This window comes from Anomaloglossus baeobatrachus, chromosome 9, assembly GCF_048569485.1.
Source record: "Anomaloglossus baeobatrachus isolate aAnoBae1 chromosome 9, aAnoBae1.hap1, whole genome shotgun sequence".
NCBI classification, from domain to species: domain Eukaryota; kingdom Metazoa; phylum Chordata; class Amphibia; order Anura; family Aromobatidae; genus Anomaloglossus; species Anomaloglossus baeobatrachus.
In genome coordinates this window covers 62,009,139-62,022,392 of record NC_134361.1, presented here as the reverse complement: position 1 = coordinate 62,022,392, position 13,254 = coordinate 62,009,139, and the positions used below count along the sequence as shown (strand labels likewise).

Genomic DNA, 13,254 nt, shown 5'->3' with positions numbered 1-13,254 from the left:
TCTATTTCTACATATTATATAGTCATTACACACAGAGTGATCTATTCCTATATATTATATAGAGTCATTACACACAGAGTGATCTATTCCTATATGTTATATAGAGTCATTACACACAGAGTGATCTATTCCTATATATTATATAGTCATTACACACAGAGGGATCTATTCCTATATATTATATAGAGTCATTACACACAGAGGGATCTATTTCTATATATTATATAGAGTCATTACACACAGAGTGATCTATTTCAAGTGTTTATTTCTGTTAATGTTGATGATTATGGCTTACAGCCAATGAAAACCCAAAAGTCATTATCTCAGAAAATTAAAATAATCACCACAAAACACCTACAAAGGCTTCCTAAGCATTTAAAATGGTCCCTTAGTCTGGTTCAGTAGGCTACACAATCATGGGGAAGACTGCTGACTTGACAGATGTCCAGAAGGCAGGCATTGACACACTCCACAAGGGGGGTAAGCCACAAAAGGTCATTGCTAAAGAAGCTGGCTGTTCACAGAGTGCTGTATCGGAGAATATTAATGGAAAGTTGAGTGGAAGGAAAAAGTGTGGTAGAAAAAGGTGCACAAGCAACCGGGATAACCGCAGCCTACATAGGATTGTTACTAAAAAGCCATTCAAAAATTTGGGGGAGATTCACAAGGAGTGGACTGCTGCTGGAGTCAGTGCTTCAAAAGCCACCGCACACAGACGTATCCAGGACATGGGCTACAACTGTCGCATTTCTTGTGTCAAGCCACTCAGGACCAATAGACAACGCCAGAAGCTTCTTACCTGGGCCAAGGAGAAAAAGAATTGGACTGTTGCTCAGTGGTCCGAGGTGTTGTTTTCAGATGAAAATAAATTTAGCATTTTATTTGGAAATCGCGGTCCCAGAGTCTGGAGGAAGAGTGGAGAGGCCACAATCCAAGCTGCTTGAGGTCTGGTATGACGTTTCCACAATCAGTGATGGTTTGGGGAGCCATGTCATCTGCTGGTGTAGCGCCATTTTTTGTGCATTTCCTCCTTTACTTGATGCTGTTTTGGTGCAGATTTTCTCGTGTGTGTTTTTTTTTGTATAGAAAAGTTTTTATTCTGCTCTTAAAAACTCAGTTGCATTTTTTCTTGCTCCCAATAGAAGCCTCTAGAAAAAAACTTAAAAAAAAGAGTTTTAAAGTGCATTTTTTTCATTAAATCACTTTAACTTCCCTTGGACAGAACTTTTCAGTGAATTTTTCACGGACTCACAGTCCACACAATGCAATAATGGCTGCAGAGTGGAACCAAATGTTTTTGTTCTATTTTTTTTATTTTTTTTAAGCTTGCCTGTAGGTTGCAGAGATATTAGCAATCAAAGTATCAAGACACCTAGTGAGTGAATTGTTTTTTAAGTCCAACTGGGTCTTATCAGATAATTTTCACTGCCAGTGCCCTCATCTCTGTATGAGTTTCTCAAATATAAGGAGGCAGAAAAGGAACACTATCCCAGTAGAGCTTACGTTTCTCAGTGTGGGAGATGTAAGGATACACTCTGGTCTCCTGGTCTAACCTCCTGCATGATTGGAAAGTGCTTGGAGATTAGAGAAGATATAACTCACATCCTTCCGTTAAAGTCACTATGGAGGGGGTGGCAAGACAGGTGGATCACATTACAAATCCTCCTTTAATAGCATTGTAAGCTCTGCTGTACTGCCCCGCTCCTACACTGCCTGTATAGAAATGTCTTAGTGATCAATCACACTTAAGCCCCCGTCAGACACAGCGAGATCGCTAGCGAGATCGCTGAAACGTCACAGGTTTTGTGATGTATCAGCGACCTCGCCAGCGATCTCGCTGTATGTGACAAGTAGCAGCGAGCGGGCCCCTGCTGCGAGGTCGCTGATCGCTACAAAACGATCAGGACCATTTTTTGCTTGTTGGTCTCCCGCTGTGCAGCATGCATCAGTGTGTTTGACGGCGGGAGACCAATGATCTGAATTTTCCGGGGGCCAGCGTCTGGCAGCCTGTAAGCGGCGGTACGCTGGTAACCATGGTACACATCAGGTAACTATGCAAAGCGCTTTGCTTAGTTACCCGATGTGTACCATGGTTACCAGCATACGCCGGTTACAGGCTGCCAGATGCCGGCTCCCTGCACACGTAGCCAGAGTACACATCGAGTAACTATACAAAGCGATTTGCATAGTTACCCGATGTGTACCCTTGCTACCAAGCACAGCATCGTTACACAGGTCGCTGGTGGCTGGTCTCTGATCGCTGTGGAGATCTGCCTGATTGGCAGGTCACCAGCAACCATGTAGCGACGCTCCAGCGATCCCTGCCAGGCCGGATCGCTGGTGGGATCACTGGAACATCGATACGTGTGACGGGACCCTTACTGTATGTCTGTTGTAGTCAGAAGAGCAAAACACACATAAGTGTGACTCATGTCTATACACTCAGTGAGGGCAGAGCGGCTGTACAGCAGAAGTAACAGTGCTTGGAGAGGATCTGAGTGACTGCAGACTTGTGAATCCTTACAGTGCGCAGTGTTCACACTGTCAGGATTCTCAGGTGCCAGCGGTGGAAGTGGGTGCCTATGTGACTGCACATATGTGATTTGCTTACTTCTGGCCACATTCTGACTAGATGTGTTCGGTCTCACTCACTCTATTTACTTGTATTGAGAGATGCCACGCATGTTTTGTCGGCACATGACCGCACGTATGCAAATCACTCACAGACACCCGAAACCGAAGCTAAGGCTGGTTTCACACTACGTTTATTTAACATCCGTCCATAACGTTTTTTTAGCGGAAAAACGGATCCAGTGCAAATGCGTTTTCACTTCAATGCATTTGCAATGGACTCGCGTCCACCTGCGTTCGCATGCGTTTGCGTGCGTTAGACACAGGATCTGTACTTTTGCGTTATTTTAACATGTTTCAAAAACGCTACTTGTAGCGTTTTTTACCTTTGTCAAAATAACGCATCTCACAGGATCCTTCACATTGCGCCGCGAGCTGCAATGCATTTCAATGAGCGCTGGATCCTGCCTAGCAGAATGCGTTGAGTTGCGTTGTAACAGGATCCTGCTTTTGTACTGAGCATGCCCAGAAAGTACTGAGCATGCCCAGAACCAGTCTCGCGTGATCTGTCTCTCCTCCTCCCTTCCTCACCCTCTCTATCTCTGTCTTTCCCCCTTCCTCTCCTCCCTCTCCCCCACCTGAGAGCTGCAGACACTCGTAACCAAGGTAAATATCGGGTAACCACTTCTCTTAGTTACCCGATGTTTACGTTGGTTACGTGTGCAGGGAGCCTGGCTCCTAGCAGCTGCAGACACTCGTAACCAAGATAAATATCGGGTATCCAAGCCCGATGTTTACCTTTGTTACGAGCGTCTGCAGCTGTCAGAAGTCGGCTCCCAGTCTGGCACGTTTAGTTCCCCTCACTCCCGATCACATGACTCCAATGCCCGCCCCTAAACATCCAGTGACAGGATCCTGCAAAATAACAGATGCGTTTACATGCGTTTTTTGCTGTAAAAGCAGGATCCGCTTTTGCAGCAAAAAAACGTTCAGGACGCATGTTAAATAAACGTAGTGTGAAAGCAGCCTAAGTTGTCATAATACTGCTCAGTGTAGAGAAACCGAAACGCCTAGCATACCTTAACAGCCGCAAGTTGCTGACAGCTGCCATGAACACTCTGTATGTAGTTATGGCAAATTCAGTTTTTTTCCTTGTACCCAAAAAACAGATCGATATTCATCAGTGTGCTGGGTCTGATATTCTTTGGTTCGGAATATCCTTATAAAAAAAATTAGTCAGTTTGCACAACAAGGCCACTTTACACACAGCGACATCGTTAGCGAAAGCACCCGCCCCTGTCGGTTGTGCGTCACGGGCAAATCGCTGCCTGTGACGCACAATCTCGTTTTTCCCTATCACACATACTTACCTGCCTAGCAACGTCTCAGTGGCTGGCGAACCGCCTCCTTTCTAAGGGGGCGGTTCATGCGGCGTCACAGCGGCGTCACTAATCAGCCGCCCAATAGAAGCGGAGGGGCGGAGATGAGTGGCCATAACATCCCGCCCACCTCCTACATTCCTCATTGCCGGCGGCCGCAGGTACGGTGATGTTCCTTGTTCCTGCGGTGTCAAGTAGCGATGTGTGCTGCCGCAGGAACGACGAGCAACCTGCGTCCTGCAACAGCAATGATAATCGGGAAAGGAACGATGCGTCATCGATCAACGATTAGGTAAGTAATTTTGATCGTTAACGGTCGTTTGTGTGTTTCACACGCAACGACGTCGCTAACGAGGCCGGATGTGCGTCACGAATTCCGTGACCCCAATGACATCTCGTTAGCGATGTCGTTGTGTGTAAAGCGGCCTTTATGCCGATGAAAGCCCCCTTGGCCGGGCGAGTCGGTATGTTTCACAAATGGATCCAGAAAGCTCCCAGGAAGCTAATGAGTGGCTGTCCTGTTATGTTGGATATTTTAGTTTCACAAGCGCTAGAGAGGCACAAGTTGAAGAACACTCGTCTTTACCAATAACATGATAGCAGATGAAAATCTATTCCATAAACTGGAAATAAAAAGAAATTATATTATAGGAGTTTATGATATGGAAATTTTTACACTAGGGTGATGCCTTACCTGACTAAAACCGCAGTGTCATATTACTAAGTCACATCTAATTATCGCTTCTGGTGCCACAATTGTTGCCTGCAACACAGAGTTGCAAATGTGTTGATTTTTCTTTGGGTCTGGTCCGATGGGCGTCCTATTTTGCAGCTCCTGTTCCTCCTTTTGGCGCTGCTCGCTGTCCTTCTTTCATGACGTGGATGACGTCACTTGTGTCATCCACGTAGCCAGGCAAAATCTCGTGTCTGCGCAAAGACATTGCCAGCTCGCACAGGGGCACTGCGCTGTGCCCTCTTGCAGGCAGAGCAGAAAAAATAGTTGTGCCTCCTCGAAACAACGATTTCTCTGCACAGGCGCAAGATTTTGTCCGGCGATGTGGATGACATCACATGGGTCATCCACATATTTAGGCTAAATCTCATACCCGATCAGAGAGCTCGCTGGTTTGCACAGGCGCACTGATGTTTTCAGCTCTGCCCGCAAGAGAAGAGAGCGAAATGCGCCTGCATGAGCCGCCAATGTCTCTGGGTAGGCGAGAGATTTTGCCCGGCCGGAGGCGTCATCCACGTCAATCATCAAAGAAGGATGGTGATCAGCGCCGAAAGGAGGGACAGGAGCTATATCCTAGGATGCCCATCTAACGAGACCCAAAGATTTACATACATGGCGGGAGTTTTATAAGGTATTTGTGGGGTGTGCAGTGGGTGTCATGGGACAATATGCACCTTTATAGAATGCAGAACAAGCGCTACTTAAAGGGAATCTGTCAGGTACCATATGCTGAACCACGAGCAGTTCTGGTTGCATATTTCTAATCTCTGTCTAACTGTTCCTGTATCTAGTGGCACAGATAAAAGGATCTTTAGAAAAAGTATTTCTAAAGATCTTTTATCATATGCTAATGAGGCCAGGGACTAGTCGCAAGAGCGTTATTTCTTGCACTCATTCCGCCCTGTTAGCATGTTATCATGTCACAGCGGACACAGGTACGTGTGTCACCGCTGATGACGTGAGGCAATGGGCGGAATGAGCGCAGGAACTAACACCCTTGAAACTAGTCACAGGCCTCATTAGCATATCATAAAGAATCTTTAGAAGTACTTTTTCTAAAGATCCCTTTATATATGTTACTATAGCCTGGTACAGTTAGGCAGGGATTAGAAATATGCACCCAGAACTGCTCGTGGTTCTGGGAGCATATTGCACCTGACAGGTTCACTTTAAGGCGTTAGTTTTGGTTTAGAGCTCAAAAATCTGGTGACAGGTTCCTTTTTTTGGTTACTTGACCACTGAGAATTGCTGCAACACTCGCCCCAGCCTTAGGGTAGCACACACGGCGAGTAATACAGAGCGAGTGGAATGCAATAAAAAAAATTGCATTCCACTCGGACCAATATTACTCTATGGGGCCGCTCTCATGAGCAATTGTTTTCTCAGCTCTACACGGACCGAGAAAACAGTCGCAGCATGCTGTGGGTGGAATGCGATCCTGTTCCATTCGTATCCATTCAAGTCTATGGGGCGAGAGAAACACCGCATTGCTCTCGTGTTACACTGGTGCAACACGAGAGCAGTGCGATTCTCGCATCAGCCAGCAACGGAGGAGATAGGGAGATAAATCCCTCCCCTCCGCAGCGCCGCCCCTCCCCTCCACAACTGTAGTCTGATCGCACGATTGGACCACAGTCGCATGACACTCGGTTCCCGCTGTGCTGCGAGTGTGAGCCGAGTGTCATACGAGCACTCTCCGTAATCTCCATATGGCCTCAGGCTTATGTGGGCATCACACGAGACGATCCATTGTGAAATGCATCGTCGGGGTCACGGTTTTCGTGACGCACATCCGCCATCGTTCACGACGTCGTCTCGTGTGACACCTCCGAGCGACGCAGAATCGGTCACAAATCGTGAGTCATGTACACGTCACTTATTTTTAAAAAATTGTTTATTTTTCATGGCGCCGGTTGTTCATCGTACCCGGGGTAGCACACATCGCTCCATGTGACACCCCGGGAACAATGAACACAGCTTACCTGCGTCCCGCAGCACCCGCCGGCAATGCGGAAGGAAGGAGGTGGGCGGGATGTTTATGTCCCGCTCATCTCCGCCCCTCCGCTTCTATTGGCCGGCGGCTGTGTGACGTCGCTGTGACGCCGAACGTCCCTCCCCCTTCAGGAAGTGGATGTTCGCCGCCCACAGCGAGGTCGCACAGCAGGTAAGTACGTGTGACGGCGGTGTAACGACTTTGTGCGACACGGGCAGCGATTTGCCTGTGACGCACAAACGACGGGGGCGGGTACGATCGCTCGTGCGATCGCACAATAGATCGTACCGTGTGATGCCTGCATTAGGCTGGAGGCACACTGTCCGTGTGCAATCCGTTTTTTTTCCCAGCAGCTAGTAGTCATTTACAGGAGCATTTACAGTGTTCTCTGCTACATGATAGATTTGTATCCATAAAAACGGATGTCACTAGGATGGTCCGCTGTCCGTGTGACATCGGTCTTTTTCTTACACCCATAGACTTGCATTGGAGAGTCTCGCGTGAGATACCCTTGCAATTGCAGCTTGCTGCGATTTTTTTCCTCAGTCCGATTGGAGCTGTCTCATTGATTAACATTGGTACGACGAGTGCATTGCGAGATATTCTCACATTGTACAAATGCAAGTGAGACTCTAGCCTCATTCCTGTACTCATAGTTCTTGAAACTGTCTAAGATCAGATGTGTTTGGTGGCCCAGAGGTGAGAATAAAATGCTACTGAATATACTAATTATTACAGCAAACACTTATTAATTAGGCTAGGTTCACATTTCCGTTGTTTAGGATCAGTCACAATCCGCCGCTCTGATAAACAACGCAATCCGTTTAGTGGATTCTGTTGTTCCCATAGACTTGTATGAGCGGCGGATGCGACAGATGTTCTTGCATTGCATCCTCCGCCCGACTGATCAGTCGTAGAACGACTGACCGTCGGGCGGCAGGAACGCAGCATGTAACTTTTTTGAGCAACGGAATCCTTTGGTCTTCACTGCGCATGTTGAGATCTTGTGTTTAATCAGTCAAATCAATGTCTCTCCCGGCAGTTGAACGATCAGCTGATCTCCCAGCGGCCGGCTTCTGTGAATGATCAGCTGATCTCCCGGTAGCCAGCTTCTGTGAATGATCAGCTGATCTCTCGGCGGCCGGCTTCTGTGAATGATCAGCTGATTGCCCAGCGGCTGGCTTCTGTGAATGATCAGCTGATCTCTCGGCGGCTGGATTCTGTGAATGATCAGCTGATTGCCCAGCGGCTGGCTTCTTGAAAGCTGATCTCTCGGCGGCCAGCTTCTGTGAATGATCAGCTGATCGCCCGGCTTCTGTGAATGATCAGCTGATCGCCCGGCGGCCGGCTTCTGTGAACGATCAGCTGATCGCCCGGCGGCCGGCTTCTGTGAACGATCAGCTGATCGCCCGGTGGACGGCTTCTGTGAACGATCAGCTGATCGCCCGGTGGACGGCTTCTGTGAACGATCAGCTGATCGCCCGGTGGACGGCTTCTGTGAACGATCAGCTGATCGCCCGGCGGCCGGCTTCTGTGAACGATCAGCTGATCGCCCGGCGGTCGGCTTCTGTGAACGATCAGCTGATCGCCCGGCGGACGGCTTCTGTGAACGATCAGCTGATCGCCCGGCGGTCGGCTTCTGTGAACGATCAGCTGATCTCTCGGCGGCTGGATTCTGTGAATGATCAGCTGATTGCCCAGCGGCTGGCTTCTTGAAAGCTGATCTCTCGGCGGCCAGCTTCTGTGAATGATCAGCTGATCGCCCGGCTTCTGTGAATGATCAGCTGATCGCCCGGCGGCCGGCTTCTGTGAACGATCAGCTGATCGCCCGGCGGCCGGCTTCTGTGAACGATCAGCTGATCGCCCGGTGGACGGCTTCTGTGAACGATCAGCTGATCGCCCGGTGGACGGCTTCTGTGAACGATCAGCTGATCGCCCGGTGGACGGCTTCTGTGAACGATCAGCTGATCGCCCGGCGGCCGGCTTCTGTGAACGATCAGCTGATCGCCCGGCGGTCGGCTTCTGTGAACGATCAGCTGATCGCCCGGCTTCTGTGAACGATCAGCTGATCGCCCGGCGGTCGGCTTCTGTGAACGATCAGCTGATCGCCCGGCGGCCGGCTTCTGTGAACGATCAGCTGATCGCCCGGCGGACGGCTTCTGTGAACGATCAGCTGATCGCCCGGTGGACGGCTCTCGTTTTTATACTGAAAGCATTTCACCAACGGAATCCGCTTTCTCATGACAATTCTTGTCACCCGTTGTACAACGCATCAGTCACAAGCGTCAAACAACGCAGGTGACTGATGCAAAACAACGGAAATGTGAACATAGCCTTAGTGGCCTATATTAATAAGGCTGTTGAGCTATGAACATTATTTGTCTTTTTTGGAACTACAAACCCCAGCATGCCTTTTTTGCTGACATAGTGGAGGGGGAAAAAAACAAGTGAACTTTCTTGTTGGAGCTTGTGGTTGCACTCCCCGTTACACACAGCGCATCCCCTCTGCCGCACACTGATACATTCTGCAACATGTGAGTGATACAATGTATCATTCTTCTGCCTCCTTCCTGAAGCTGCAGATGTAAGACCAGACGTGATTGGCTGCTGTGAAGATTCTGTAATTGGTGAGATGTGTGTGACTTTCTCATTGGTCAGGGGCATTCTCCAGCCCAGTTTGCTTTCTCTTCCTGTCAGTGAATGTATACACTGGAGTTTGCTGCACTGAAGGCTGCTCTGTCCCACAAACTGCTCCATACAAGGTCAGTGGATGCTTCCTATTAACCCCTCTTTGCTTTGTGCTTGATATTTATTGTCTATGGACTTTACCAAATGTGTCATATACAAAGAGATAAGTCACAGACCTGTCTATTAAACTCAGAGCTCCCTACATGCTATGTGCCAGCAAATGGAAATGTATGCCCTGTTTGTAATACTCAACAACAAACATTCATTGTTTTGTCCCTTTCTGGGAAAGCTGGATGACACCTACGTCTGCTTCCACAGGGGTTGTCACCCAACTTTCCCACACTCCTGGATAACAAATATAATAATTAGTTAAGAAATAAATAAATCTTTATTTTTTTGTATATAGCGCTAACATATTCTGCAGCGCTTTACATACATCAGGAACACTGTCCCCATTGGGGCTCACAATCTAAATTCCCTATCAGTCTGTCTTTGGAGTGTGGGAGGAAACCGGAGAACTCGGAGGAAACCTACGCAAATATGGGGAGAACATACAAACTCCTTTTAGATGTTGTCCTTGGTGGATTTGAACCCAGGACCCCAGCGCTGCAAGACTGCACTGCTAACCAGAGCCACCATACTGTGCTAACCACTGAGCCACAATACAGTGCTAACAACTGAGCCACGATACAATGGTAACCACTGAGCCACCGTAACGCCAGTTGAGCAGTTAACCCACCTCCTGTATTACTGATGATAGCTGTAATATGCAATTTAAGAGATGAATTTAGAAAAATCCCTACTGCTAGGCTATGTTCACACATTACGTTTTCGTTTTTTTGCGTTCATTGTTTTCAATGGTGAAAAAAGTAGCAAAAACAATGAAAAAATGGACAGGCTGCTGCTTTCAAAAATGCTGCTGTTTTCCTTTTCAGTCAGGAAAAAGAAAAAAAAGAAAGTGTGTGTGTGTGCATGAGATTTTTGAAATCTCAAAGGTTTTGCTGATACTGTAAAAAAACAGCTTTTTATTTGCATAAAACCAAAGAAAAAAGATGCAAAAATGCATCGTGTGAGCAGAGCCTAAGACTATGTGCCCACGGGTGCTCGTACCTGCGGATGTATCCGCTGGTTCAAGCGCATGTTTCCTGCAGCTGCCCGCCGGCGTCTGCAGCTATTTTTAGCTGCTAGATTACAGCGGAATAGCTGCGGGAAACATGCGGAGATTCATGCAGCTTACCTGCGGATGTCCCAGCCTCTTATCTCCATAGCGGAGGGCCGGAACATCTGCAGGTAATTCCGCATGAATAATTGACATGCAATTATACATGCGGATGCCTACATCCACAGCATGGTCGGCAGCTGCACTTTCCGCAGCGTGGACACTGCACTCCCCATGTCCCATAGGATGACATGGGGAGTGACTGTACATGCTAAAATCTGCGGATTTATCTGGAAAATCCAGAAAATCCGCAGGTTTTCCGCGGCAAAATCCGCATTAACAAGGTCCCGTGGGCACATGGCCTAAGTCCGCAAAGATGAGCTTATGTTATGGTATTTGGAACTTTTGATCCCCAGCAATAGTAAGAACAATTGTTCTTTTATTCTATAAACTACTGACAACGTCTCCAAATTTCCAAGCAATAAATGTTGTTTTTATTTTCAAAAAATGACAAATGGTCAAAATAACAAAAAAAAAATGCATTGGTTTCAGACCTCAAATAAAACAAAGAAAACAAGTTCATAATCATTTTGAAACAGCAAACCTAATAATGTTTTATCTCAGGAAGAGTTCAGAAATCAATATTTTGTGGAATAGCCATGATTTTTAATCACAGCTTTCAGGCATCTTGGCATGATTTCCATCAGTCTGTCACACTGTTTTTGGATGACCTTATGCCACTCCTGGTACAAAAAATTAAGCAGTTCTTCTTTTTTGATGGCTTGTGACTATACATCTTCCTTTTGATTACATTCCAGAAATTTTCAATGGGGTTCAGGTCTGGAGATTGGACTGGCCATGGCAGGGTTTTGATGTGATGGTCCTTCATGCACACATTGAATGACCTAGCATTACACATTGTCCTGCTGGAAAAAACAGTCCTCAGAGTTGGGGGAATATTGCTTGAGCAGAAGGAAGCAACTGTTTTTCCAGGATAACCTTGTATGCGGCTTGATTCATACGTCCTTCGAAAAGATGTTGGTTGAATTTTCTTTACCTAATTTTCAGCTTTGCCAAACAACTGGTCGTCTAATGGTTAGACGGAGACCTTTGAGAGGCATACAAGCCACAGTGTCTTGCACCCACTGTGAAATTTGGTGGAGGATCGGTGATGATCTGGGGATGCTTCAGCAAGGCTGGAATTGGGCAGATTAAACTTTGTGAAGAACGTATGAATCAAGCCACATACAAGGTTATCCTGGAAAAAACAGTTGCTTCCTTCTGCTCAGGCAATGTTCCCCAACTCTGAGGACTGGTTTTTCCAGCAGGACAATGCGCCATGCCACACAGCTAGGTCAATCAATGTGTAGATGGAGGACCACCACATCAAAACCCTGTCATGGCCAGCCCAATCTCCAGACCTGAACCCCATTGAAAACCTCTGGAATGTAATCAATAGGAAGATGGATCATCACAAACCATCAAACAAAGAAGAACTGCTTAATTTTTTTTGCACCAGGAGTGGCATAAGGTCATCCAAAAGCAGTGTGACAGACTGATGGAAAGCAGCCAAGACACATGAAAGCTGTGATTAATAATCATGGTTATTCCACAAAATATTGATTGAACTCTTCCTGAGTTAAAACATTATTAGTGTTGTTGTTTCTAAATGATTATGAACTTGTTTTCTTGGCATTACTGTATTGGAGGCCTGAAAGCAATGCCTTTTTTTTTTGTTATCTTGACCATTTCTCATTTTCAGAAAATAAATACAAAATGTATTGCATGGAAATTCCGAGACATGTTGTCAGTAGTTTATAGAATAAAAGAGTAATTTACATTTTACTCAAAAGATACTACTATCACTACTGTAACAAAATATTCTGTTTTATATAGTGGCGTCGCCTGCATGTTTAACGTCAGATTAAACAGTTGATTCCCAAGATAAAATGCCTGGCATACCCAATAGAGAAGCAAACTGTATGAGCGCTTCTAGTCTGCACAGAAATATTATGTGGTTAATGAGTATTTATTCAGTTTTTATTCATAAGGTTTATATAAATTAATAATCAATATTTGTATGGAATACATAATAGGGATGATCGAATACTTCGATTATTCGGCTTCGCGAATATTTTCCAAATACCTCGCCGCTATTCGACTATTCACGAATATTCGATGCAAAATGTAAGTCAATGGGAAACCCGAATAACAACTATTCGGAACTATTCGGGCTTCCCATAGACTTACATTGCGCATCGAATAGTCGAATAGCAGTGAAGTATTCGGAAAATATTTGCGAAGCCGAATAATCAAAGTACAGTGGAACCTTGGTTAACGAGAACAATCCGTTCTGGGAGTGTGCTTGTTAGCCAAGTTACTTGTTCAGCAAAGCAAAATTTCCCATAGGAAATCATTGGAATGCAGACAATTCGTTCCACAACTTGTTAACTGTCCCATCCTGATCCCCTATTGTGCCATTCCACAAATGCACAAACACACACACACAAGCACGCACGCACATATTATATGCTCACCTTACCTTCCGTTCCATCGCCAGCCTCCTGGGACTTGCTGTTCTCCAGTACAGGCTGTGATCGGGTTACCATAACTACGAGGGAGGAACTTCTGCTGCCAGAGCGCTGACGTCAAAGGCAGAACCGCTTGCCTCTGATTGGCCAGCGCGCTGCCTTTGAGTAGCGGTGACAGGAAGTTCCTGCTTCGTCGCTAT

The 13,254-nt window shown here is 46.5% G+C and overlaps 1 protein-coding gene across 3 annotated transcripts in view; it reads left to right on the top strand.

Moving 5' to 3' along the window:
* Window positions 1-13,254, top strand: part of ARHGEF6 (Rac/Cdc42 guanine nucleotide exchange factor 6) — a 210,417-nt gene that overhangs the window by 19,313 nt on the left and 177,850 nt on the right. The window contains exon 1 of one of the 3 annotated variants that reach the window (XM_075323762.1): window positions 9,379-9,438. The exons of the other annotated variants lie outside the window; for them this stretch is intronic. The gene's annotated coding sequence lies outside the window, so the exon portion shown is untranslated. Of the gene's footprint in view, window positions 1-9,378; window positions 9,439-13,254 lie in introns of those variants that run through there. 3 annotated transcript variants of the gene reach the window in all.